Source organism: Rhinolophus sinicus, linkage group LG12, assembly GCF_036562045.2.
Source record: "Rhinolophus sinicus isolate RSC01 linkage group LG12, ASM3656204v1, whole genome shotgun sequence".
NCBI lineage: Eukaryota > Metazoa > Chordata > Mammalia > Chiroptera > Rhinolophidae > Rhinolophus > Rhinolophus sinicus.
The window spans coordinates 35,642,536-35,667,818 of record NC_133761.1 but is presented as its reverse complement, the minus strand read 5'-3'; the positions used below and the strand labels follow the sequence as shown (position 1 = coordinate 35,667,818).

At 37.0% G+C, this 25,283-nt stretch overlaps 1 non-coding gene across 1 annotated transcript; it reads right to left on the bottom strand.

Annotated features, from left to right (window-relative positions):
- Positions 1-1,891: 1,891 nt before the first annotated feature.
- LOC141567965 (small nucleolar RNA SNORA32) lies at positions 1,892-2,015 on the bottom strand. The gene has a single exon (XR_012491009.1). It is a non-coding gene; the product is annotated as a small nucleolar RNA SNORA32 (small nucleolar RNA).
- Positions 2,016-25,283: the final 23,268 nt, after the last annotated feature.

The following is a 25,283-nucleotide window of genomic DNA, read 5'->3' as shown; positions in this document are numbered from 1 at the left end:
GTTCCACTCCCTCCTGGCTTGTAAAGTTTTTGCTGAAAAATCTGATGATAATCTAATGGGATTTGTTTGTAAGTTACCGTCTTCTTTTCCCTGTCTTCCTTGAGGAGTCTTTCTTTGTCGTTTATATTAGAGAGCTTCAATATAATGTGCCATGGAGAAGGCCGGTTGGGATTGAGGTAATTAGGTGTTCTGTTTACTTCTTGGATTCGAGGATCCAGTTTTGTCCACAAGTTTGGGAAGTTCTCATCAACAATTTGTTTGAATATATTCTCTGTTCCCTTCTCTCTTTCTTCTCCTTCTGGTATGTCCATTATTCTTACATTGCTCTTTCTGATGGAATCAGAAAATTCTTGTAAAGTTCTTTCATTTCTTTTATGTCTCAAGTCTCTTTCTTCATCCATCTGTGTCATTTCCAGGCTTCTGTCTTCGATGTCACTGATTCTTTCCTCCAGCTGGTCAAGTCTACTACCTAAGCTGGCTATTTCATTCTTAATTTCTTCTATTGAGTTCTTAATGTCCAGAAATTCTATTTGGTTCTTGATAAATTTCAATGTCTTTCATAAAATGCTCATGTTTTATTTGATTGTGTTTCTGAGTTCATTAAACTGCCTTTCTGTGTTTTCTTGCATCTCGTTGAGTTTTTTCAGATCTGCAATCTTGAATTCTCTGTCATTTAAGTCACATATTTCCATATCTTTAAGTTCCTTTTCTGGAGACTCTTCATTTTCTTTCTGAGTTGTCTTGTTTCCTTGGTTATTCATGGCAATTACTGATTTATTATTTCTCTTCTTAGACATCTATAGGAATGGCTTCTGCAACAGGTTGATAGGAAGATGTCTTTCTTTTGTTTTCCAGTTCTTCTTTTCTTGTTGGTAGAATGTTTTATTTTCTCTCTGACTGCAGCCTTTTTTTCTCTCTCACACGGTAGTGCTATGTTTTCTCTGCACTATTCCAGCTTCTCACACAATGGGTGGATTCCCTGGTAGATGGACTTCTCTGTTAATAGTTCACCTTGGTCACAGGGTCCACTGTCCGTGTAGGTTTGTGGAGAGCTTTTGGAGTTCCAAAGCTCTTCATGCACAAGATTCAGACCCTGTGTGTTTCAGTAGTTTTGTTTACTCCTGCAGGGATCCCCCCAGATATGGGGTACAGGTGGGGGTGATTTGTGAGAGTTGGTCCAGAGCAATCGGGGCGACCACCACCACAACCGGTCCTGTTTCCACAGCTCCCTCCCCTTTGCCGGAACTAGCTGGCTTGCGAATCTGTATCTGGGGTCCACAGTTCTCAGAACAGCAAATATTCTCTTCTTTTGATTGGACTCTGCTAGTGTTCTGCTTCTGGCACTGGGCAGGTGGGGGCAGAGAAAGTCCTGGGTGGGTAGGGAGGGGGCAGCTAGTCTCAGTGCCTAAGGCTTCCATTCTCTGCTTGGCAATGAGGGATTAAACCACTGTTCAGACTTCTTCCCTCAGTCTTTTCTCCGAGGTCTCTGCTGTGAGTGTTGGGTTCAGCCATGTTATATCCTGTCCCCTCAGCCCTGTGGGCCATAAACGGATCTCTAGCAGTCTGAGTTCTCCCCTCTCCTCTCCCGCAGCTGCGGTATTTCTGGGATGCAGCGAGCTCGGAGCACTGAGCTAGGTCTGCGTTCTGCACCCATGGGGCTCTGTCTCTGTACTTCTCCCTTCCCTCCTCTCCCACTGGCGCGATTCGCCCACCTTTAAGTGAGTTCTGTAGTGGGCCTCTTTGTCTTGCCTGTCTGCTGTGCAGGGAGTCCTTTGTGGAGTTATAGTTGCTCGATTAGTTGTAAATTCCAGGTGAGATTTACAGAGTCTCACCTCACGCCGCTATTTTGATGACTTCTTATTATTTTTTAATTAAAAAATATCTTTTAATAAAATGTTTCCCATAAGCTGAGTGGTAGCAAAATAGCAGAAAGAAAACCTAGGGTGGGAAAAATGTGTTGTATTCCTGTCCATGGCAAATGAGAAACTGCATTCTAAAAGCCTTGGTAATGACTATCTAAATATATATATTTTAAATACCAAGGATTATTAAACTTACATTGTTTAATCTTAGAGAAGCTGAGGGCTGTGGAACAAAGATCAGTAGCAGGTAGAGATTCAAAGTGCATTTTTCTCTTTCTTGCCACTCTAAGAGTTATTTATTGTTAAACGAAAAGTTAGATTTTTGACCAAGAATGCAACCTCTAAATAGTGAGTTGTAAAAATGAAAAGAACTTTTTTTTTCCTTTAATTTATGAGCAATGGAAGCTTCAAAACTAGAAGTGACTATCATCATGTTGTACTGGGTTTCAATAACAGAAGACCTAGGAGTTTGCAATCCTCAGCTTTTTAGGAAAAAATAACATGTGTCTAAACTTTGTTGAATCCCCTCCTCTTTCTCAACACGTCCAGCTATGGATTTTCAATGAACACACAGATCCGTTCAGAAACCAGGGTGATAATCATAGAAAATTACCTATATTTTAAAAAACAATATAGATGTAAAACTTTTGGTAAATAATATTATTTGTAATGAAATAATAAAACCGACTCATTAAATTAGGCTCCCAATTTCCTGACTGTATAACATTCTCTGTACGATTGTATACATATATAGCAACCGTGATGTCACCAGAATCGTAAATTTACATCTACTTTTCTGTTTCACAGAACTTGTGTTTAGCACCTGGATTACCTAACAACTCTCATGTTGATGAGAGTTAGATTTTCCTACCATAATTTCTTCTTCTTTTTTTTTTTTAAAGGCCATGGTATCAAGAGTTAAAAGCATATTGTGAAATTTACGAAAATACGTTTGTTCAGCTGGGACCCTGTTGACCCTTTTCTGCTTCCTTTGGATTATCTGAATCTTGGTGAACTTAAGGTGAGAGTGAGACACATCAATTCAACACAGAGTTGGGGTGTACTGAATGTTGCTTTGCCCTAATTAAAAAAGCCACTATGTTTTTATGGCAGGATTCTGGAGGGATGCACTGATTTCCTGATGGATGTTGACAGGACTTATTAAAGCTGTGAAACAACATAGCTTGAATATGGCATTAAATGAAAGAACTAGCTTAGCCATGCTGTTCTTGGGTGTTATAAGCTGATTAAATTGGAGCCAAAGGGAAAACCATCTTTGGACTATGCGTTTATTTTCTCAGCTTTCCTGTTTGTTTGTTTCTCAGCAACTATTTCACAAAGTTGGTAGCTAATGTTTTACTATGGCTTTTAAATGCTATCCATGACATAAAGAATAAGCCACTTTGTCTCTGGGTCCTTTAGTTGCCCCAAGACACCTGGTGTGCTACACAAAATAGACCCCCCTATACTTTGAGCCATAACTTTGGTTGTTTGTGTATATATACTTTTGTAGAGACAGACTTGACTTAGACCAATCCATTTCAACTGTGATCACACCCTTTATTTTCCCACAAGTCTTTAACCTCTCTGACACTCAGTATTCCTCAGCTGTAAAATAGGCATGATAAGTTTATTATGTGAGTTAGATCATGTAAAGTTCCTAACATAGTTTCTGGCATAGATTAGGCACTCAATAAAAAATAGTTCTTATTATTGTTTTTGAAACAGTCTAGTCAGAGAAAAATGTAGGAGTTATTGCCATTTTCATTAGACAGAGAGCAATTTGGGATAGAGGAACAAAATGGTGTTTCTACAAATAAAAATGAAATGAAATCTGAAACACTTGCTTGGAACTAAATTTTAGGCCTCTGGTAAGAATTGGCATACCTCTTTGAAGAATTGATTTTGATAAATTTAGGTAATTTGACTTTTATAGCACTTTAAAAAAAATCCTAAGGGAAGTTGGGTGAGATTCTTCTATTCATTACACAAAATGTGATGAGTATCTGAGAGCTATTTAAACACAAACAAATAATATGAAAATAAGAACACAGCGAAACAGGTGAGATGTGAGCTAAAGCATCACATGACTTTTCTAATGAGGTGTTGAAATATTAAATTAGGAAATTAAGAGAGACCCCAAATACTTCTTTTCTGATATTTTTAAATCTGCAATTGGGAGTGTAATTTGTTGATAGGTGATAAGATTCTTAAAAACATTAATCTCCTGAATCAGCAATTCCATTTCTATTTATGCATTCCAAGAGAAAATGCAAAATTCAGAAAATTGCTTTATGCCCAAAGATGTTCACTATAGTATTACACACACACACACACACACACACACACACCAATTTAAATGTACAAATATAGGGAAATTATTAAAATAATTGTGTTAAATTTCATGTAAATAAATATTACATAAGCAAGCTATTTGTGAGTTTAATGGGGGAAAATTTCTGCAAAGAAAAAAATATATAACATTACAGTGGTACCTTGGTATTTGAACATAATCTGTTCCAGAAGACTGTTTGAGTTCTGAAACGTTCGAAAACAGCCTACAGCTAGGCCTCAGGATCTTGCACTCAGCAGAAGCTGCGTGACATGTTCAACTTCCGAGGCATGTTCAAAAACCAATGCATTTACTTCTGGGTTCTTGGTGTTTGTAAACCGAAATGTTCGTCAATGGAGACATTCGAAAACTGAGGTACTACTATATATATAAATTATCATTTTAAGTACATAAAAGAGTTATTGTAAAAAGGCTGGAAGGAAATATTTATTTGAACCATATAAATTTGTTGATTTTGACCTACAGAAGTACTATTTCACATGGTTCAACTTAACACTAACACATGAACGTCTTTGAGGAGTGATAAAATTTTCAGCAATATTCTCTTTCTGTGAAGTTTTGGTGATTTTCAATTTACAGAAACATAATTTTATAATTATAAAGAATTTTTAATGAAAAACAACCTGGTCATCTAAAAAGGAACTGTTTTAATTTAGGCAAAATTTAAAAAGAATAAATTAGATTTCTATTTCTGGCAGTATTACAAACTTGATACTCTGAAAAGCCTTATACTAAAAATTAATCCAAGATACTACATAAAGTGTTTGGAAAAACTTTTAATGCATGGCTGAGCTGGCAAAAGAATAAGAAAATCCCCAGCAGTCACACATGAAGCAAAAGCATAAATCCTGAGAGAAAAGTCAACTGCTCTCTGGGCACCTGTGAATTTCTGGTGAACCAGAGATTAAGTTTTAATGGCCTCGTAGGGAGCAGGGAACAAATCTTAGTGTCCATATATTATAGGGAGGCAGATCAAAGACCTGCATATGAAGTTAAGACTCTAACCTATCCAAAAGGACCACACCTTCAGTGAAAATTGAACTGGAGGTAAATTCTAATTTACAAGGGAAGTTTGCCTATTTTATTTTCTCCGTTAGCTGAGGGGGAAAGAAAAATTATTAGAAAACATGGACTTAAATGTGGCTAGCAGAAGCAAGAATAAATCTTCTGTGTATGAAAGAACCCTCAACCTCATACCACTAAAGGAATCTTTTCAGATAAAACTTATATCAGATAATGGATGCAACAGTCAAACATCACAAAACAGAAGTGAAAACAAGAAACATGGTTGAGGATAAGCAGGAATACCCATTAGTTGAATCAAACATATAAGGTTTATGATACTCAAATGATCAAATACAGAATAGAAAATGAACATATTTTATAAATTTAAAGAAATATTAAATGGTATTGAAAATATGACTAAGGTTCAGAGACTCTACCTGATGCCAAGACATATTTGAAAAGAAAAAAATAGACCTGAAAAATATAATTGAAATAAACTCAGTTGGTTTTTAAAGCAGATTACATGCAGGTCCAACACACATGTTATCAGAGTTACCGAAAGAGAGGCTAGAAAGACTGAAAAATAGACGCTAGTCTGAGAGAAAATAGTGAAAAATTTTCCAAACTGATAAAAGATACAAATCCTAAGATTAGGCATAAATAAATTCCAAGCAGGAAAAATGCAAAGACACACATACCAGTTACATCCTAGTGAAGCTGTAAAATAACAAAGGAAAAGAAAATCTAATGAGAAGTTAGAGAGAAAAGAGAGATTAGCAACAAATAACATTTAGATTGACGGTAAAAATGAAAAACAGAATATAGTGTTACACTACTTTCCAAGACTGAGAGAAAATAAATGTGAACTTGGAGTTATATAGCTACCAAAACTTTTTTTAAAGAATGAAAGTATAATTAAGACATTTTAAGACAACGAAAAAAATGTTTGCTGTTATATATGGTACTTGTCACCATCAATAGAGGAATTACTGAAGAAAGTACATCAAGAAGAATGAGAATGATCCCACAAGGAAGGTCTGAGAAGCAAGCAAGAAAGAAAGAAAGAAAAGAATGGGAGACGTCATCAAAATGGCGGCGTGAAAAATTTTCCCTGGAATTTACAACAAATCGAACAATTATAACTCCACAAAGGATTCCCTGTACAGCAGACAGGCAAGATGAAGAGGCCCTCTACTGAATTCACTTAAAGGTGGGCGAACCGTGTGAACAGAGGAGGAGGGAAGAAAGAAGTGCAGATCGGAGCTGAGCGGGCTAAGGATGCAGTCCTAGCTCAGTGTTCCAAGTTTGCTGCATCCCGGAACTACCGCAGCTGTGGGAGAGGGAAGAACTCGGACTGCTAGGGCTCCATTTATAGCCCACAGGGCTGAGGGGACAGCATATAACACGGCTGAACCCAATGCTCACAGAAGAGACCTCAGAGAAAAGACTGAGGGAAGAAGGCTGAAAACGGTGGTTTAATCACTCACTGCCGAGCAGAGAACCGAAGCTTTAGGCACTGAGACTAGCCGCCCCTTCCCTACCCTCCCAGAGCTCGCCCCGACCCCACCTGCCCGGTGCTAGAAGCAGAACAGTAGCAGTGTCAGCTCAAAAGAACACAATATTTGCTGTCTAGAGAACAGTGGTCCACAGACACAGATTCACAGCCCAAGTAGTTCTGGCAAAGGGGAGGAAGCTTTGGAAGCAGGACTGGCTGTGGCAGTGGTCCTCGCAATTTCTTTGGGCCACCTCTCATAACTCAACCCACCCCTGGCCCCTCCTATCTGGGAGGATCCCTGCAGGAGTAAACATTGCTGCTGAAACACACTGGCTCTGAATCTGGTGCAAGAAGAGCTATGGAACTTCAAAAGATCTTGGCATACACACACGGACACTGCGACCTGACACCCGGGTAAACTCTCAACAGAGGAGAAGCCCGTCTACCAGGGAATCCCCCCATTGTGTGAGAAGCTGGAATAGTGCAGAGAAAACATAGCACTACCGTGTGAGAGAGAAAAAAAGGTTGCAGTCAGAGAGAAAATAAAACATTCTACCAACAAGTACTGGAAAACAAAAGAAAGACATCTTCCTATCAACCTCTTGCAGAAGCCACTCCTGTAGATGTCTAGGAAGAGAAATAATAAATCATTAATTGCCATGTATAACCAAGGCAACAAGACAGCTCAGAAAGAAGATGAAAAGTCTCCAGAAAAGGAACTTAAAGGTATGGAAATATGTGATTTAAATGACAGAGAATTCAAGATTGCAGATCTGAAAAAACTCAACGAGATGCAAGAAAACACAGAAAGGCAGTTTAATGAACTCAGAAACACAATCAAAGAACAACATAAGCATTTTACAAAAGACATTGAAATTTTAAAAAAGAACCAAATAGAATTTCTGGACATTAAGAACTCAATAGAAGAAATTAAGAATGAAATAGCCAGCTTAGGTAGTAGACTTGACCAGCTGGAGCAAACAATCAGCGACATCGAAGATAGAAACCTGGAAATGACACGGATGGATGAAGAAAGAGATTTGAGACTTAAAAGAAATGAAAGAACTCTACAAGAACTTTCTGACTCCATCAGAAAGAGCAATATAAGAATAATGGGCATACCAGAAGGAGAAGAAAGAGAGAAGGGAACAGAAAATATATTCAAACAAATTGTCAATGAAAACATCCCAAACTTGTGGACAGACCTGGATCCTTGAATCCAAAGAGCAAATAGAACACCTAATTACCTCAATCCAAACAGGCCTTCTCCAAGGCACATTGTATTGAAGCTGTCTAAAATCAATGACAAAGAAATAATCCTCAAGGCAGCCAGGGAAAATAAGACAATAACACACAAAGGAGTGACCATTAGAGTATCATCAGATATTTCAGCAGAAACTCTACAAGCCAGGAGGGAGTGGAAACAAATATTCAAACTATTGAAAGAGAGAAATTGTGAGCCAAAATAATATATCCAGCAAAGATATCCTTTAGATATGAAGGAGGAATAAAGACCTTTCCAGACATACAGAAGCTGAGGGAATTTTCTAATACACGACCTGCACTACAAGAAATACTAAAGGAGGCTATTCGTCCACAATCAACAGGGACTACTTGTGGCAATCAAAACATAAAAAGGGGGAGAGTAAAGGCCTGAACTGGAATATGGGAATGGAGAAGTAAGCGTGCTGAAGAAAATGGAATACTCTAAATATCAAACTTTCTTTCACATGAACTTAAGGGTAACCACTCAAAAAAAATCCAGGACTGAAATATATACTGTCATAAAAGAAGAAACAGAGGGAAACATCACAGAATACCACCACACAGAAATAATAGACAACAACAAAAAGGCAAAGAAAAAATGGAGACACAGCCTTACTAGAAAACTAAGAGAGAATGAGAGGAAATCCTCACATATCAATAATCACCCTAAATGCAAATGGATTGAACTCACCAATACAAGGGCACAGAGGAGCAGATTGGATCAAAAAACTAAACCCAACCATATGCTGTCTCCAAGAGACATATCTCAGCTACAAGGACAAGCATAGACTCAAAGTGAAAGGGTGGAAATTGGCACTCCAAGCAAATGGTATCCAGAGAAAATCAGATGTAGCCATACTGATATCAGACGAAACAGACTTAGGGTGAAAAAGCTAACAAGAAACAAAGATGGACATTTCATAATGGTAAAGGACACTATACAATAAGAAGACATAACAGTCGTCAATATTTATGCCCCCAGTCAGGGAGCACCGAAATATACCAAGCAACTACTCACAAAACTAAAGGGAGAAATTGACCAAAACACAAATATACTATGGGACTTAAATACATCATTGACAGCTATGGCTAGATCATCGAAACAGAAAATAAATAGCGAAATAGCCGCCCTAAATGTCACATTAGATGAAATGGACATAATTGACATTTATAGAGCACTTCATCCTAAAACATCAGACTATACATTTTTTTTCTAGTGTGCATGGAACATTCTCAAGGATAGACCATGTATTGGGACATAAAATCAGCCTCAGCCAATTTAAGAAGATTGAAATCATACCAAGCATATTCTCTGATCACAAAGCTTTGATATTGGATATCAATTGCAAAAAGAAAGCAGGAAAAAACACAAATACATGGAGATTAAATAACATACTTTTAAATAACGACCGGGTCGAAGAAGAAATTAGAGGAGAGATCAAAAGATACATAATAACAAATGACAATGAAACTACATCCTACCAAAATTTTTGGGATGCAGCGAAAGCAGTTTTAAGAGGGAAATTTATATCATTACAGGCCTATCTCAAGAAACAAGAAAAATCCCAAATAATAACCTCACGTTACACCTTAAAGAACTAGAAACACTTTAAAAAAAAAAAAGGACTAGAAAAAGAAGAACAAATGGAACCCAAGGTCAGCAGATGAAAGGAAATAACAAAAATCAGAGCAGAACTAAATGAAATAGAGAACAAAAAGACAATAGAAAAAATTAATGTGACAAAGAGCTGGTTATTTGAAAAGATTAACAAAATTGACAAACCATTGGTTAGACTCACTAAGATAAAAAGGGAGAAGATACTAATTAACAAAATCAGAAATGAAAAAGGGGAAGTTATCACGGACGCCACAGAAATACAAAGGATCGTCCAAGAATACAATGAAGGAATATATGCACCCAAATTCAATAACCTAGTAGAAACATATAGAAGAAACAATTGTGACCCCGATAAACCTTTAAAAACAAAAGAAAGAATGAACATATAGGTAAATTCAGATAAACATTTATTGTATAAAAAATACTTAAAATAACAGTGACAGGGATAATATTTACCTTTCAGGATTTAGAAAAACTTTAGGTACAAGTAGAATATATCCTGACAATAACATATAAATTGGAGTTTTTTTATTAACACATTTTCGTTCTTTGTATGTTTACCTGTTGAAATTTCTAAATAGCTATTAAATAATAGAAAGAATGTAAAATTCCAAACTAGTAAAGGCAAAAAAAAAAAAAAAAAAAAAAAAAAAAAAAGCAGTGCATTAAAAAGGCCAAAATAAGATGGTAAAAATAAATTCAGTAATCTCAGTAAATATCAATCTACTAAACTATTTGGTTAGAAGGTTAAGAAATTAAAACATTCTTGACATATTACTAAAAGGTTGAATTCTCTTAGAATTAATAACAGTTCAAAACATGAATGCACACCTCATAGACCATGTCAATGTCTGACAACTGTGTTATACACCTGAAGCTGAAATTGAATAACATTGAAGGTTAACTATAATTCTATAATTAAATATGTCTATGTATTCTATAATTAAATATATATATATATATATATATATTTCGATAATTAAATATATAATCTATAATTAAATATATACACTTATATATTTATATTTAATTATAGTATGTATTTTATATATATATATATATATATATATATATATATATATATATATATATATTCATCCATAGGATGTAAATACTGTGTGTGTGTGTATGTATATATATATATATATATATATATATATATATATATATATATTTACAGCATAGGGAATATAGTCAGTGGTATTGTAACAGCTGTATACGATGTAAGAGGGGTTTATCATTTTGTGAGTGGTGTAAATATCTAACTATTATGTTGTTTGTCCACCTGAAACTAATTAAAAAAAACATGAATGCACATAATAACTTCAAAACATATAAAGTAAATGTTAAAAAACCTATAAGGATAAAGTAAAAAACTTCACCATCATTATAACCAATATTAAAGTAAGTCTCAGCAACTGATAGGTCAAACAATTAATAAGTTAGGATACACGACATTTTCCCACCACGATCAAAGAACTTAATATGTTGACTGTTGTACGAAACAATTAGAGGAAAACATTCTTTTCAAGCATCCAATGAACATTTATGAAAGCTGGTCAGTTACCAGAATGAAGTTTCATCATATTTTAGAGAATTGTTATCACGCAGACTACATTCTGTGATAATAACGCAATTAAGTTAGAAATACATTATGAAAAGATAACTAAAGTACACCATACATTAGAATTTTTTTTTTTAATTTTATTTTATTAAATTTATTGGGGTGACAATTGTTAGTAAAATTACATAGATTTCAGGTGTACAATTCTGTATTACATCATCTATAAATCCCATTGTGTGTTCACCACTCAAAGTCGGTTCTCCTTCCGTCACCATATATTTGATCCCCCTTACCCACATCTCCTTTCTCCCCACCCCCTTTACCCTCTGGTAACCACTAAACTATTGTCTGTGTCTATAAGTTTTTGTTTCTCATTTGTTTGCCTTGTTCTTTGGTTGTTTTTGGTTTATATACCACATATCAGTGAAATCACATGGTTCTCTTCTTTTTCTGTCGGACTTATTTTGCTTAGCATTATAATCTCAAGATCCATCCATGTTGTCACAAATGTTCCTATATCAGCTTTTCTTACTGCCGAATAGTATTCGGTTGTGTATATATCACAACTTCTTTATCCATTCATCTATCGAAGGACATTTTGGTTGTATCCGTCTTGGCCACCGTAAACAAAGCTGCAATTAACATTGGAGCACACGTGTCTTTATGGATAAAAGTTTTCAGATTTTTTGGGTAGATACCCAGGAGAGGGATTGCTGGATCATATGGTAATTCTATTTGTAATTTTTTGAGGAACCTCCACACTGCCTTCCATAACGGCTGCACCAGTCTGCATTCCCACCAACAGTGTATGAGGGTTCCTTTTTCTCCACAGCCTCTCCAACACTTGTTACTATTTGTCTTGTTGATGATAGCCATTCTGACTGGGGTGAGGTGATATCTCATTGTGGTTTTGATTTGCATTTCTCTGATGATTAGTGATGTTGAGCATTTTTTCATATGTCTATTTGCCATTTGTATGTCCTCTTTGGAGAAATGTCTCTTCAGGTCGTCTGCCCATTTTTCAATTGGGTTCTTTGTTTTTTTGTTGTTGAGTTGCATGTGTTCCTTGTGTATTTTGGATATTAGCCCCTTATCGGAGGCACTGTTTGCAAAAATCCTCTCCCATTCAGTTGGTTGCCTCTTTATTTTGTCGATGGTTTCTTTTGCTGTGCAGAAGCTTGTAAGTTTCATATAGTCCCATTCATTTATTTTAGATTTTATTTCCCTTGCCTTTGGAGTCAAATTCATTAAATGCTGTTTGAACCCAAGGTCCATCAGTTTAGTACCTATGTTTTTGTCTTTGCAGTTTATTGTTTCAGTTCTTCTGCTTAAGTCTTTGATCCATTTTGAATTAATTTTGGTACATGGTGACAGATAGCAGTCCAGTTTCATTCTTTGGCACGTGGCTTTCCAATTCTCCCAGCACCATTTATTGATGAGGCTGTCTTTCCTCCGATGTATGTTTTTAGCTTCTTTGTCAAAAATTATCTATCCATATTTATGTGGTTTTATTTCTGGGTTCTCAATTCTATTCCATTGGTCTATGTGTCTGTTTTTCTGCCAATACCAGGCTGTTTTGATTATTATAGCCCTGCAGTACAAGCTAAAGTCAAGGAGTGTGATACCTTCAGTATTGTTGTTTTTTTCTTAAGATTGCTTTGGCTATTCGGGGTCTTTTGTGGTGCCAAACAAATCTGGTGATTTTTTGTTCTATTTCTTTAAAAATGCCATTGGGATTTTGTTGGGGATTGCATTAAATCTGTGTATCTCTTTGGGTAATATGGCCATTTTAACTATGTTGATTCTTACAATCCATGAGCATGGAACACCTTTCCATTTCTTTCTGTCTTCTTCAAATTCTTTTAAAAATGTCTTATAGTTTTCAGCACATAGGTCTTTCACATCATTGGTTAAGTTTATTCCTAGGTGTTTTATTCTTTTTGCTGAAATTGTGAATGGAATTGCTTTTGTATTTCTTTTTGTGAGATTTCATTGTTAGTGTATAGGAATACAGTGGACTTTTGTACGTTGATTTTATAGCCAGCAACTTTACTAGATTCGTTGATTGTTTCGAACAGCTTTTTGGTGGAGTCTTTAGGGTTTTCCATACATAGCACCATGTCATCTGCAAAGAGTGACAATTTAACTTCTTCATTCCCAATTTGGATGCCTTTTATTTCTTTCTCTTGCCTGATTGTTCTGGCAAGGACTTCCAACACTATGTTGAAAAGCATAGGTGACAGGGGACAGCCCTATCATGTTCCTGAACGTAGAGCAAAGGGCTTCAGTTTTTCACCATTAATTATGAGATTAGCTGTGGGTTTCTCATATATGGTCTTTATTTTGTTAAGTTATTTTCCTTCTACACCCGTTTTATTAAGTGTTTTAATCATGAATGGATGTTGTATCTTGTAAAATGCCTTTTCTGCATGAATTGATATAATCGTATGATTTCTGTCCTTCATTTTGTTTATGTGATGTATCACATTGATGGATTTGCAGCTCTTGAACCATCCTTGTGCCCCCGGGATAAACCCCACTTGATCGTGATGAATAATCTTTTTAATGCATTGTTGTATTCGAGTCGCTAGAATTTTTTTTAGGATTTTTGCATCTGTAGTCATCAGACATTGGTCTGTAGTTTTCTTTTTTTGTGTTGTCCTTACCAGGTTTTGGTATCAGGGTAATGTTCACCACATAAAATGAGTTGGGATTACTATCGCCTCTTCAATTTTTTGGAAGAGTTTGAGCAGGATTGGTATTAGATCCTCTTTGAAGGTTTGGTAGATTTCACTAGTGAAGCCATCTGGTCCAGGATTTTTTCTTTTGGAAAGTTTTGGATGACTGCTTCATTTTCGTTGGTGATCGGTTTGTTTACATTTTCCAGTTCTTCATGGTACAGCCTAGGAAGGCTATATATTTCTAAGAACTTGTCCATTTCTTGTACGTTATTGAATTTGGTGGCATATAGTCCTTCATAGTATTCTTGGATGATCCTTTGTATTTCTGTGGCATCCATGATAACTTCCCCTTTTTCATTTCTGATTTTGTTAATTAGTATCTTCTCCCTTTTTATCTTAGTGAGTAGCCAAGTGTTTGTCAATTGTTAATCTTTTCAAAGAACCAGCTCTTTGTCAGATTAATTTTTTCTATTGTCTTTTTGTTCTCTATTTCATTTAGTTCTGTTCTGATTTTTGTTATTTCCTTTCATCTGCTGACCTTGGGTTTCGTTTGTTCTTTTTTTTCTAGTTCTTTAAGGTGTAATGTGAGGTTTTTTGTTTGGGTTTTTTCTTGATTCTTAGATAGACCTGTAATGATATAAATTTCCCTGTTAAAACTGCTTTCGCTGCATCCCAAAAATCTTGGTAGGCTGTATTTTCATTGTCATTTGTTTCTATGTATCTTTTGATCTCTCCTCTAATTTCTTCTTTGACACAGTCGTTCTTTAAAAGTATGTTGTTTATTTTCCATGTATTTGTGTTTTTTCCTACTTTCTCTTTGCAGTTGATATGCAGTATTAAAGCTTTGTGATCAGAGAATATACTTGGTATGATTTCATTCTTCTTAAATTTGCTGAGGCTGATTTTATGTCCCAATACATGGTCTATCCTTGAGAATGTTCCATGTACACTAGAAAAAAATGCATAGTCTGATGTTTTAGGATGAAGTGCTCTATATATGTCAATTAAGTCCATTTCACCTAAAGTGTCATTTAGGGCTGCTATTTCATTATTTATTTTCTGTTTGGATGATCTAGCCATAACTGTCAACGATGTATTTAAGTCCCCTAATATAATTGTGTTTTGGTCAATTTCTCCCTTTACTTCTGTTAGTAGCTGTTTGGTATATTTCAGTGCTCCCTGATTGGGGGCATAAATATTGATGACTGTTAGGTCTTCTTGTTGTATAGTCCCCTTTACCATTATGAAATGTCCATCTTTGTCTCTTGTTACCTTTTTCACCCTGAAGTCTGTTTCGTCTGATATCAGTATGGCTACATCTGATTTTCTCTGGATACCATTTGCTTGGAGTGTTAATTTCTACCCTTTCACTTTGAGCCTATGCTTGTCCTTGTAGCTGAGATTTGTCTCTTGGAGACAGCATATGGTTGGATTTAGTTTCTTGATCCAACCTGCTACTCTGTGACTTTTTATTGGTGAGTTCAGTCGTTATGCATTTAGGGTGAATATTGGTATGTGAATGTCATGCGGGATACTCTGCTCGCTCCGCCTTTTGTCATGCAGGGAGGCCTGCTGGGTCTCTGCTCCCGCTCCCCATACAAGAACACAGGATATGGTGAGGCCAAAAAGAACACCCACGGAGCCATAGGTAGGGGAGTCATACCACTATATTCTCTCTGGCGGCACTATACTCTCAATGGAGGCTGGATTCACACTGTCCGCAAACCGCCATCCACACTTGCCAGCCCAGCCACCATCTTCTTGCTAGCCCCCATTCTTTCTCTCTTCTCTGCTAGCATAGCCACAGCAGTTATATTAGTGGCCAATGGCTCACTGGTTACAGCGGACAGCCAACTAGCCACAGCTGATGGCCATCCCATCACAGTTGATGGCCATTTACTACCTGAGCCAGCACCTGTCTATGTGAGGCCGAGAGCCTGGAAACTACTTTCTGGGGCTCTGCCCTCACAGTGAGGATTTCCTGTCATTCTCTGTTTTGTTTTCTGATAAGCCTGTGTGTCCATTGTTTTTGCCTTTTTGTGGTTGTCTATTATTTCTGTGTGGTGGTATTCTGTGATGTTTCCCTCTGTTTCTTCTTTTATTACAGTATATATTTCAGTTCTGAATTTTTTTTTTTGAGTGGTTACCCTTAAGTTCATGTAAAAGAAAGTTTGGTATTTAGAGTAATCCATTTTCTTCAGCACGCTTACTTTCTCCATTCCCATATTCCAGTTCAGGCCTTTACTCTCCCCCTTTTTATGTTTTGCTTGCCAGAAGTTGTCCCTGTTGATGATGTTCAAATAGCTTCCTTCAGTGTTTCTTGTAGTGCAGGTCGTGCATTAGAAAATTCCCTCAGCTTCTGTATGTCCGGAAAGGTCTTTATTCTTCCTTCATACCTAAAGGATATTTTTTGCTGGATATATTATTCTTGACTCATTATTTCTCTCTTTCAATATCTTGAATATTTGGTTCCACTCCCTCCTGGCTCGTAGAGTTTATGCTGAAAAATCTGATGATAATGTAATGGGCTTTCCTTTGTAGGTTACCGTCTTCTTTTCCCTGTCTGCTTTGAGGATTCTTTCTTTGTCATTGTTATTAGTCAGCTTCAACACAATGTGCTTTGGAGACGGCCTGTTGGGATTTAGGTAATTAGGTGTTCTATTTGCTTCTTGGATTCGAGGATCCAGGTTTGTCCACAAGTTTGGGAAGTTCTCATCGACAATTTGTTTGAATATATTCTCTGTTCCCTTCTCTCTTTCTTCTCCTTCTGGTATGTCCATTGTTCGTATATTGCTCTTTCTGATGGAGTCAGAAAATTCTTGTAGATTTCTTTCATTTCTTTTAAGTCTCAAGTCTCTTTCTTCATCCATCAATGTCATTTCCATGTTTCTATCTTTGATGTGACTGATTCTTTCCTCCAGCTGGTCAAGTCTACTACCTAAGCTGGCTATTTCATTCTTAATTTCTTCTATTGAGTTCTTAATGTCCAGAAATTCTATTTGGGTCTTTTATAAATTTCAATGTCTTTCATAAAATACTCATGTTTTATTTGATTGTGTTTCTGAGTTCATTAAACTGCCTTTCTGTGTTTTCTTGCATCTCGTTGAGTTTTTTCAGATCTGCAATCTTGAATTCTCTGTCATTTAATTCACATATTTCCATATCTTTAGGTTCCTTTTCTGGAGACTCTTCATTTTCTTTCTGAGCTGTCTTGTTGCCTTGGTTATTCATGGCAATTACTGATTTATTAATTTTCTTCATAGACATCTTCATGTGTGGCTTCTGCAACAGGTTGATAGGAAGAGGTCTTTCTTTTGTCTTCCATTACTTGTTGGTAGAATATTTTACTTTCTTTGTGACTGCAGACTTTTTTTTTTTTTTTTCTCACATGGTAGTGCTATGTTTTCTCTGCACTATTCCAGTTTCTCTCACAATGTGGGGATTCCCTGGGCTTCTCCTCTGTTAATAGTTCACCTGGGTCACAGTGTGTAGGGTCCATGTGGGAATGTGGAGAGCTTTCGACGTTCCAAAGCTCTTCCTGCACCAGATTCAGAGCCCGTGTGTTTCAGCATTCTGTTGAATCCTGCAGGGATCCCCCCAGATAGGGGGGTACAGGGGCAGGGTGAGTTGTGAGAGGTGGCCCAAAGCAATTGGATGACCACCACCACAGCCGATCCTGCTTCCACAGCTCCCTCCCCTTTGCCGGAAGTAGTTTGGCTGCTAATCTGTGTCTGGTGTCCACAGTTCTCAGAACAGCAAATATTCTGTTTTTTTTTTTTTGATCTGACACTGCTACTGTTGAGCTTCTAGCATTGGGCAGATGGGGGGTGGGTCGAGCTCTGGGAGGGTAGGGAGGGGGCGGCTAGTCTCAGTGCCTAAGCCTTCCATTCTCTGCTCGGCGGTGATGGTTTCAACCACTTTTTTCAGACTTCTTCCCTCAGTCTTTTCTCCGAGGTCTCTGCTGTGAGTGTTGGGTTCAGCCATGTTATTTCCTGTTCTCTCAGCCCTGTGGGTCATAAACAGAGCTCTAGCAGTCTGAGTTCTTCCCTCTGCCGCAGCTGCAGTAGCTCCGGGATGTAGCGAGCTTGGCGCACTGAGCTAGGTCAGCGTCCTGCACTCATGCGTCTCCCGTCTCCGCACTTCTCACTTCCCTCCTCCCCCCCTGGTGCAATTCGCCCACCTTTAGGTGAGTTCAGTAGTGGGCCTCTTCGTTTTGCCAGTCTGCTGTGCAGGGAGTCCTTTGTGTAGTTATAGTTGTTCGATTAGTTGTAAATTCCAGGGGAGATTTACAGTGGCTCACCTCATGCCTCCATTTTGATGACCATACATTTGAAAATTTAAAGACTACATAACTAATGTGTCAAATAAAAATCATAATGAAATTTGGAAAATACAGTTGAATGAAAATGAGAATATTACATATTGAATTTGTGAATTGCAGATAAAGCAATACTTAATTTATATTACAAAAGAATGAAAAAGGTTAATAGTTCATTAATAGTTTTGAGTTAATAGTTAATAGTTTAATGGTTAAAAGGTTAATAGTTAACAGTTAAAAGGTTAATAGTTCATTAAAGTTTTGTGACTTAAAAATTAGCAAAACTAAAAATTAGCAATAGAATAAAGCCACAGAAATTAGAAAGAAATAATTAATAAAGATAAAATTAGAAATGAATGAAAAATAGAAAACAAAGAGAAGTTAAAAAGTTGGGGTTTTGTGAAGTAGCAAATAAGGTTGCTCAATGACTGGTAAGACTGATAACAAAACGACATAGAAGACATTAAAAAGACCTATATTAGGAATAAATAAAAGGAGACATGTCTTGAGATGCAGAGAACTTAAAAAGACAACACAATATTATATAGAACTTATTTCAATAAAGTGAAAGTTTGGATGAAATGTACAAATTCCTTGAAAAAATATAACTTGTCTAAACAAACAAAAGAGGGAAGGAAATCTGTATAGTCTCATTGCCATAACATAATTTGAACCAGTGGCTTAAAATCTTCTTACAAAGAGAATGCTAGGGTCAGATGATTGTATAAGCAAATTACTCCAAATACTTTCAAATATGTATATAACAGGTAATTCCACAATCTTTTTTCAGCAAATAAGAACAGAGAGAACACTTCCCAACTTGTTTTATAAGGATATTAAATATTATTATCAAAACCAGACGATGATGGGAAGAAAAGGGCAATTGTAGGATAATTTCATTCACTACAACAGGTGCAAAACTTCTAATAGAAATAATAGGCAAATGAAATCCAATGAAACATGTCATTTACTAAGCTGGTTTCCTAGTTATGAAGGTAGTTCAGTATTAGAAAATCACCATATTAACAGATTAAAGAGGAAAACAATACAATTATCTTAATAGATCAAAAATAAAAGCAATAATTAAGACTCCCAGTTTATTCATATTAAAAATATTTTAGCAAACTAGGAATAAAAAAGAATATCTTCAATCTGATAAGTGGTTTCTATTAAAGAACTACAGAAGATATTTATTTAAACTATGAAATGTAAAACATTCCATTTAAAATCAGACACAATACAGTGATGCTATTACCATTTCTATTCAATAGTTTATTGCTAGTCCTAACCAACAGAGTACAAGGAAAAAAAATACATAAATGGTGTAAAATTTGGAAAGGAAGAAACAAAACTGTCATCACTGAAGATGATAGAATTATCTACATAGAAGGCAAACTGACAATTTCTTTTGAATTTGTAAGAGTTTAGGGTACTAGCTGTAAGTCAAGATATGAATCAATTACATATTTATAATTAGCAACAAGCAATTAGAAAATGTATATATCTGAAATATGCTATTTACAATGACAACAAAAATATGGTCCTAGGAATAAATCTAGTAGGAGGTGCAGAATTTTTAGGGAAAATTATGGAATCCATTGAAACATACTACTAAGACCTAGACAAAAGATACTTCACGTTTTTGTTAGAAAGACTCAATATCACAAAAATATCAATTATCCTCAAATCTCCAAACTCAATGGAATGCGAATTAAAATTTCAGTAGTGTTTTTAATAGAACTTGATAAATGGATTTAAAAGGATAAACAGAACAACAAAGACCTATGAATAGCTGGGACACTCCTGAAGAAGAACAAAGTAAGAGAACTTAGCCTAGTTGATATCAAGAATTATTAAAAACCTATAGCTAATCACAGCATCATAATTTTGGCAAAAGCATAGAGAATTATGTCAAGAGAACAGAACAGAGAGGATAGAAACCGACTTGCGCCTGTTTGGAAACTTAAATCTTAAAGAGCAAGTATTGCAGTCAAGATGGTCGGGATGGCAGAGACGGAACTTCGGGAAGTTGGGGGCAACATTTATTTGCCAAATGGTATAAAATAACTTTAATATTTATCAAAGAGTATGGCATGTTGGTGTGAATCATCCTGCCACTCCAGTTTCTTTCTTCTCACCTGTCTGCTTTGGGGTAGGTGGGTCTGCTCTTTCAACCAGCTTAGATCATGGTTCATTACACTGACCATGTGTTCAGTGCAGGAAAAGACTCAGTGCCTCTAAGTAACTTTTTCTGAATTTCTGTTTTGGGCTTACTTCTTGTCTGTGTTTTGAGATGGCATCTTGTACACACCTCCACTACAGCACCTTCCTTGCTCTACTAATATGTTAAGATCATGGCTGGGGAATAAGATTGACTGGGTTCAGCCATGAATTTGGGCAAATTACTTAACCCCAGTCTTCTCACAACAAAATAGGGATAAAAATAAGAATTGTCTTCTACCTCAGAATTCTTGCGAGGATTGAAAGATCCTCACAAAACATTTGAAACATTCTCTGACACTATAATAAGTTATGCATTTGTATATTTTAAAATTAAATTAAAAATTATGACTTTGTTTCCCTTCCTGGACTGCACACTCCTTAAGATCAGAGATTATCTTAATTACCTTCAGATGCCCAGTGCCTAGCATGATGCCCGGTAGTAGATGCCCACTTAAAGGCTGTTGAACTAAACAGAGACAAATGCTATCAGGAAAACTGTACTGTTGGAAATGGTATTTTCTATGGTCTTCTCTGGCTTTATTGATTCAATACTTAATTAGTTATTCACTAAACTATAATTATTAATTAACTAATTAAAAATGAATAATTCAATCATTCATTAGTGGTGCTTTGGGATAAGAAGGTCAGTCAATCCAGTCTTGGAGACTCACTTCATAAAGGAAGTGATAGCTAAGCCAAACCCATTGTCGTGCGGGGCATGCGGTGGGGTCTCTGGTCCTGCTCCCCACATAAGAATACAGAACATGGTGAGGCCAAAAAGGAACACCCACGGAGCCATAGATAGGAGAGTCATACCACTATATTCTCACTGGCGGCTGGTTTGGAGACACAGGAAGCAGGAGCCACACTGTCCGCAACCCGCCATCCTAACTGCAATCCACGCTTGCTAGCTCAGCCACCATCTTTTTGCTAGCCCCATTTTGCTGCTAGTGTAGCCACGGCAGTTATATTAGTGCCCAATGGCTCACTGGTTACAGCTGACGCCCAACTAGCCACAGCTGATGGCCATCCAATCACAGTTGATGGCCATTTATTACCTGAGCCAGCACCTTTCCACGTGAGGCTGAGAGCCTGGAAACTGCACTCCTGGCTCTGTCCCCACACCCATGAAGCCCATGTGAGCCATGATTATCTCCATCTCCATCACCACTTTCTATTCAAGGCCTAGTCCATTGCCTGGCCCAATAAATGTTAGGTGAAAGAATGAAGAAATGGGAATTAGGTGGATAGGGAAGACAGTAGTGCCATTCCATGTAGGAAAAATAGCACGCTCAACATTTTGAAGGTTGAGTTAGGGGGTGTTCAGACAGTTCAGCAGAATTAGAGAATAAAGTGTGAGTTTGGGAAGGGGCGAGATGAAGCTGGGCAGTAAGGGGCCACATTATGATAGTCCTTGTATGGCACACCAAGGAACTTAGACTTGTTCTTGAGACTAGGTCATTGAAGGCATTTAACTAGAGGAGTGCTATAAACAGGTCTGCATTTTAGGGAGATCACTGGTCACATTTGGAGGAATCGTTTACAAGGGGCAAAGTTGGAAGCAGAGTCCTTCCTAGCAGATCAGCTAGGAACTGCTCAGTCATGCCCTGCTTCACACATTTGGCTTGCAGTTATTCAACTGTTGCCTATGTGGATTTCACCTGTCTCCTATAGAGAAATGTTAGAGTACTTTAAAAACCTTTTCAATTTCTTCCCTTTCCCAACCCACTTGGTGACTCTATGTGCTTTATGTGGGTATTCCATTATTTTCCTTCATTTTCAGAGTACATAGCCACTAAACTTTCCATAATTTACTCTAAGGTACTTTCCATTAATGTCCAGCCTAGTGTCTTTTGTTCAGTGCATCACACACATTTTTCCAAATTTTGCTTCACTGAAGTTTTATGCCTTATTTTTTTTCCATTTCTGGGACTCTCCTTGGACTTCATGGGAAAAATGAAGCAGCACATTCAAAGACCCATTTGGCTTCCATGTAAGCCTGTTGATTTATCATCAATAGGCAAATAGAAACTCTACTTTTTTTTTAATCTATGCTGAGATTTTTCTTTTTAAAACAACTCTCAGACAAAAATTGCTCTGTATATAGATCTTCTTTGTAGCTGTTTGCTTCCATTTAACTAATCTGGGTACCTCTAGATTACCCCAGCATGCGAACAAGAGGGGCTCCAAAGCACCACAGCACTCTCCCTCCCATCAGACATAGCTGTACTCCATTTCATCCACACACCTGCTGCTCCCTAAGCTAACAATCCCTTAGCTGCAACCTTATTTGAGAAACTCTCTGTGTGAAACTAGTGGGTGTAGAAATAGCAGGTGACTCCATTTCAGCAGTTTTGGTGGCCAGAAAAGAATTATTGCTTCCTTCAATTTGTGGCTCTGGTAAGTGCCCAAGAGGTGTAGTCAAAAAATCAACACATTAGTAATCCAGCAAAACTGACTCCAGCTGTTTAACATGGCCTAGCTCAAATGTCACATCCTCGGTGATGCCTTCTCTGACCCCCCTCCTTCTCAGTTTCACTGTACCCTTTGAGCTCCCATATTCCTTTGTTCAAACTACTACTAATATAGCTTTTATCACTCACTGTTATTTTAACTTATTGAAAATTGCATTTGAGTTTTGTACAGGGGAAAAAGAATGGATTTTCAGGGGAGACAAAACTGGGTGCCCATCACTGAGGCTTGAGACTTTGGGTAAGTAAATACCCTCTTTGAACCTCAGTTCCCTTATCTGTAAAAGAGACCATAAGATTAAATAAAGGAGAGCAGATAATGCAAATTACACAGAGCCTGACCTCTAGCAGATATTTAACAAATATCAGTTTCCTTTATTTTCCCTTCCTGCTTAGATGTGGGCCTGTCTATCTCTCCCACGAGACCATGAAGCCTTTAGGGAGACAGCTTGACGTTTTAATCTTTCTAGCCCCCAGCCCTAGTACAGTGCCTAATACAGGTGTTCGATACAAGTGTGTTTGCTGCTGAATGAAAGGAAAGCTATGTCAAATTCTGAAAAACTTGGCCTAACTTATTGGCCAGCATCCTTTGACAATGCATGTGAACCTCTGGTTTGGTTTACCTCTTTATTTTATCTAAGCCATTGATTTGTGGACGATGAAAAGAGACAGGGTGGCTTAATTAGGTCCATGTAGTCTTTGAACTTAAGATAGGTAAATGTAGACTCCTTGTTAAAGTTACTATACAAGAAAGCTGTGAGTTATAAAGAACCAGACTTATATGGTGAAAAAAATTGGGGTGGGAGGGTTAAACCTAGGAGCCATTGGAGCTATGTGTGGGAGGTTTTGACTACAATTGAGGTGTTCCCTCAGGAATGGTCCTGCAATACAAACATGGATTCATGAAGGCTCTCTTGGCCTTCTTCCGTGGAAAATCACATGCATTTGGCTGAAGAGAAAAAAGTAACTTGGCAGGTACTGTACTGCTTTAAAGTCCTTTCAATATCTGAATTAATTCCATGTCACCACACTTAGCTTCAAGTTTCATATGAACCATGCTTTGGTGTACTTACTGCCTGTGGTGTGATTAAGATAAGTTGATGGCAATCCTTTTGTAAGATATCAATCAAATAGATAAGTGATGTTGATGACATGTGAATGCTTTGCACTTATTGTACATGTTTTTCTTTTGACCATCTCCTCCACAACGTTTTCCAGAGCAGTGCCCAGTTTGAATCCATATAAAAATCAGGCATTTCTTCCCTATCTTTCCACTATAAGCCAGGCATTTTTCTAGGTATAGGGATATGATAGGAAGCAAGTCAGACACAGTTCCTACCCTCCGGGAGTTTGCATGTTAATGCACCTATAAACTCCTTTTCTTTATTCTTATTTTTGGTGTTTTGGCTTTCATTTCCTCACTGTTAGTTTGTCTATCTATGAATTCCATTAAGTACATCTTACACACTCTATTTTGCTTTTTAAGGTTTTTGACTTCTCCTTTTCACTTGAGGTTTTATTGATTTTCTAAAAAGCTATGATAAGGTCATAAAGTTTTAGAACTAGGTGCTCTTTGAGTGCATGTAATCCAACAATGAGCATTGGCAATGTATTGGTTTCTCTGGTAACATGGTGACACTATGGTGGGTGGAGAACAGTTCATTGTTTTTCATTACCCATTACACTGTCTGCCCGATGTCCTATCTCATGCTTACCTTGATGGTGAGTTCCTTTATTTGGCAAAAACTATGCATTCCAACTTCATGCCAGGCCCTGCTCTAGATACTGAAGAGACAAAGGTATAGATCCTTTCTATGGGGAAGATTATCATCTTCCTCCTTTTTGCCTATTTCTCTCCCTTTATTTTAAATTTCTTCATATTATAATAAGATTTGCTCATTCCTTATATATATCCTTGCCAGATTTCTCAGTCTTTTTATTTCAGGTATTTTTAAACTTTAAATTTCACGTTTATTCCTATTACACATAAATATGTCCTTTATTGATTCACTTATCTTTTAGATATACCATACAACATGGTAAATAGGTTTATATGAGCACTCCTCAATAAGACTTTTATTACAGATTGATTCTAAAATTTTAATTTGTCACTTTTCATGTTTCTTAGCTAACAGATGAAATTCCTTCTTACCACCAGTGACTTGTGGGGATAGAGCAGTGGTTTAAACCCTGGGTGCACATTGGATTCTACTGGGAGGAGGCTTTTAAAAATACTGATATTGGGACCCCACCCCAAACAAATTAATGGGACTATTTGGGGCTGGGGCTTGGACACTTGTGTAGTTAGAAAATGGGATTCTGACATGCAGCCAAGGTGGAGAACCACTGGTCTATAGGATATGTCATTTTCTTCCTAATTTTCCCATTTTTTGAAACAATCTTATTTTAGATACTAGCTCTTTTCTT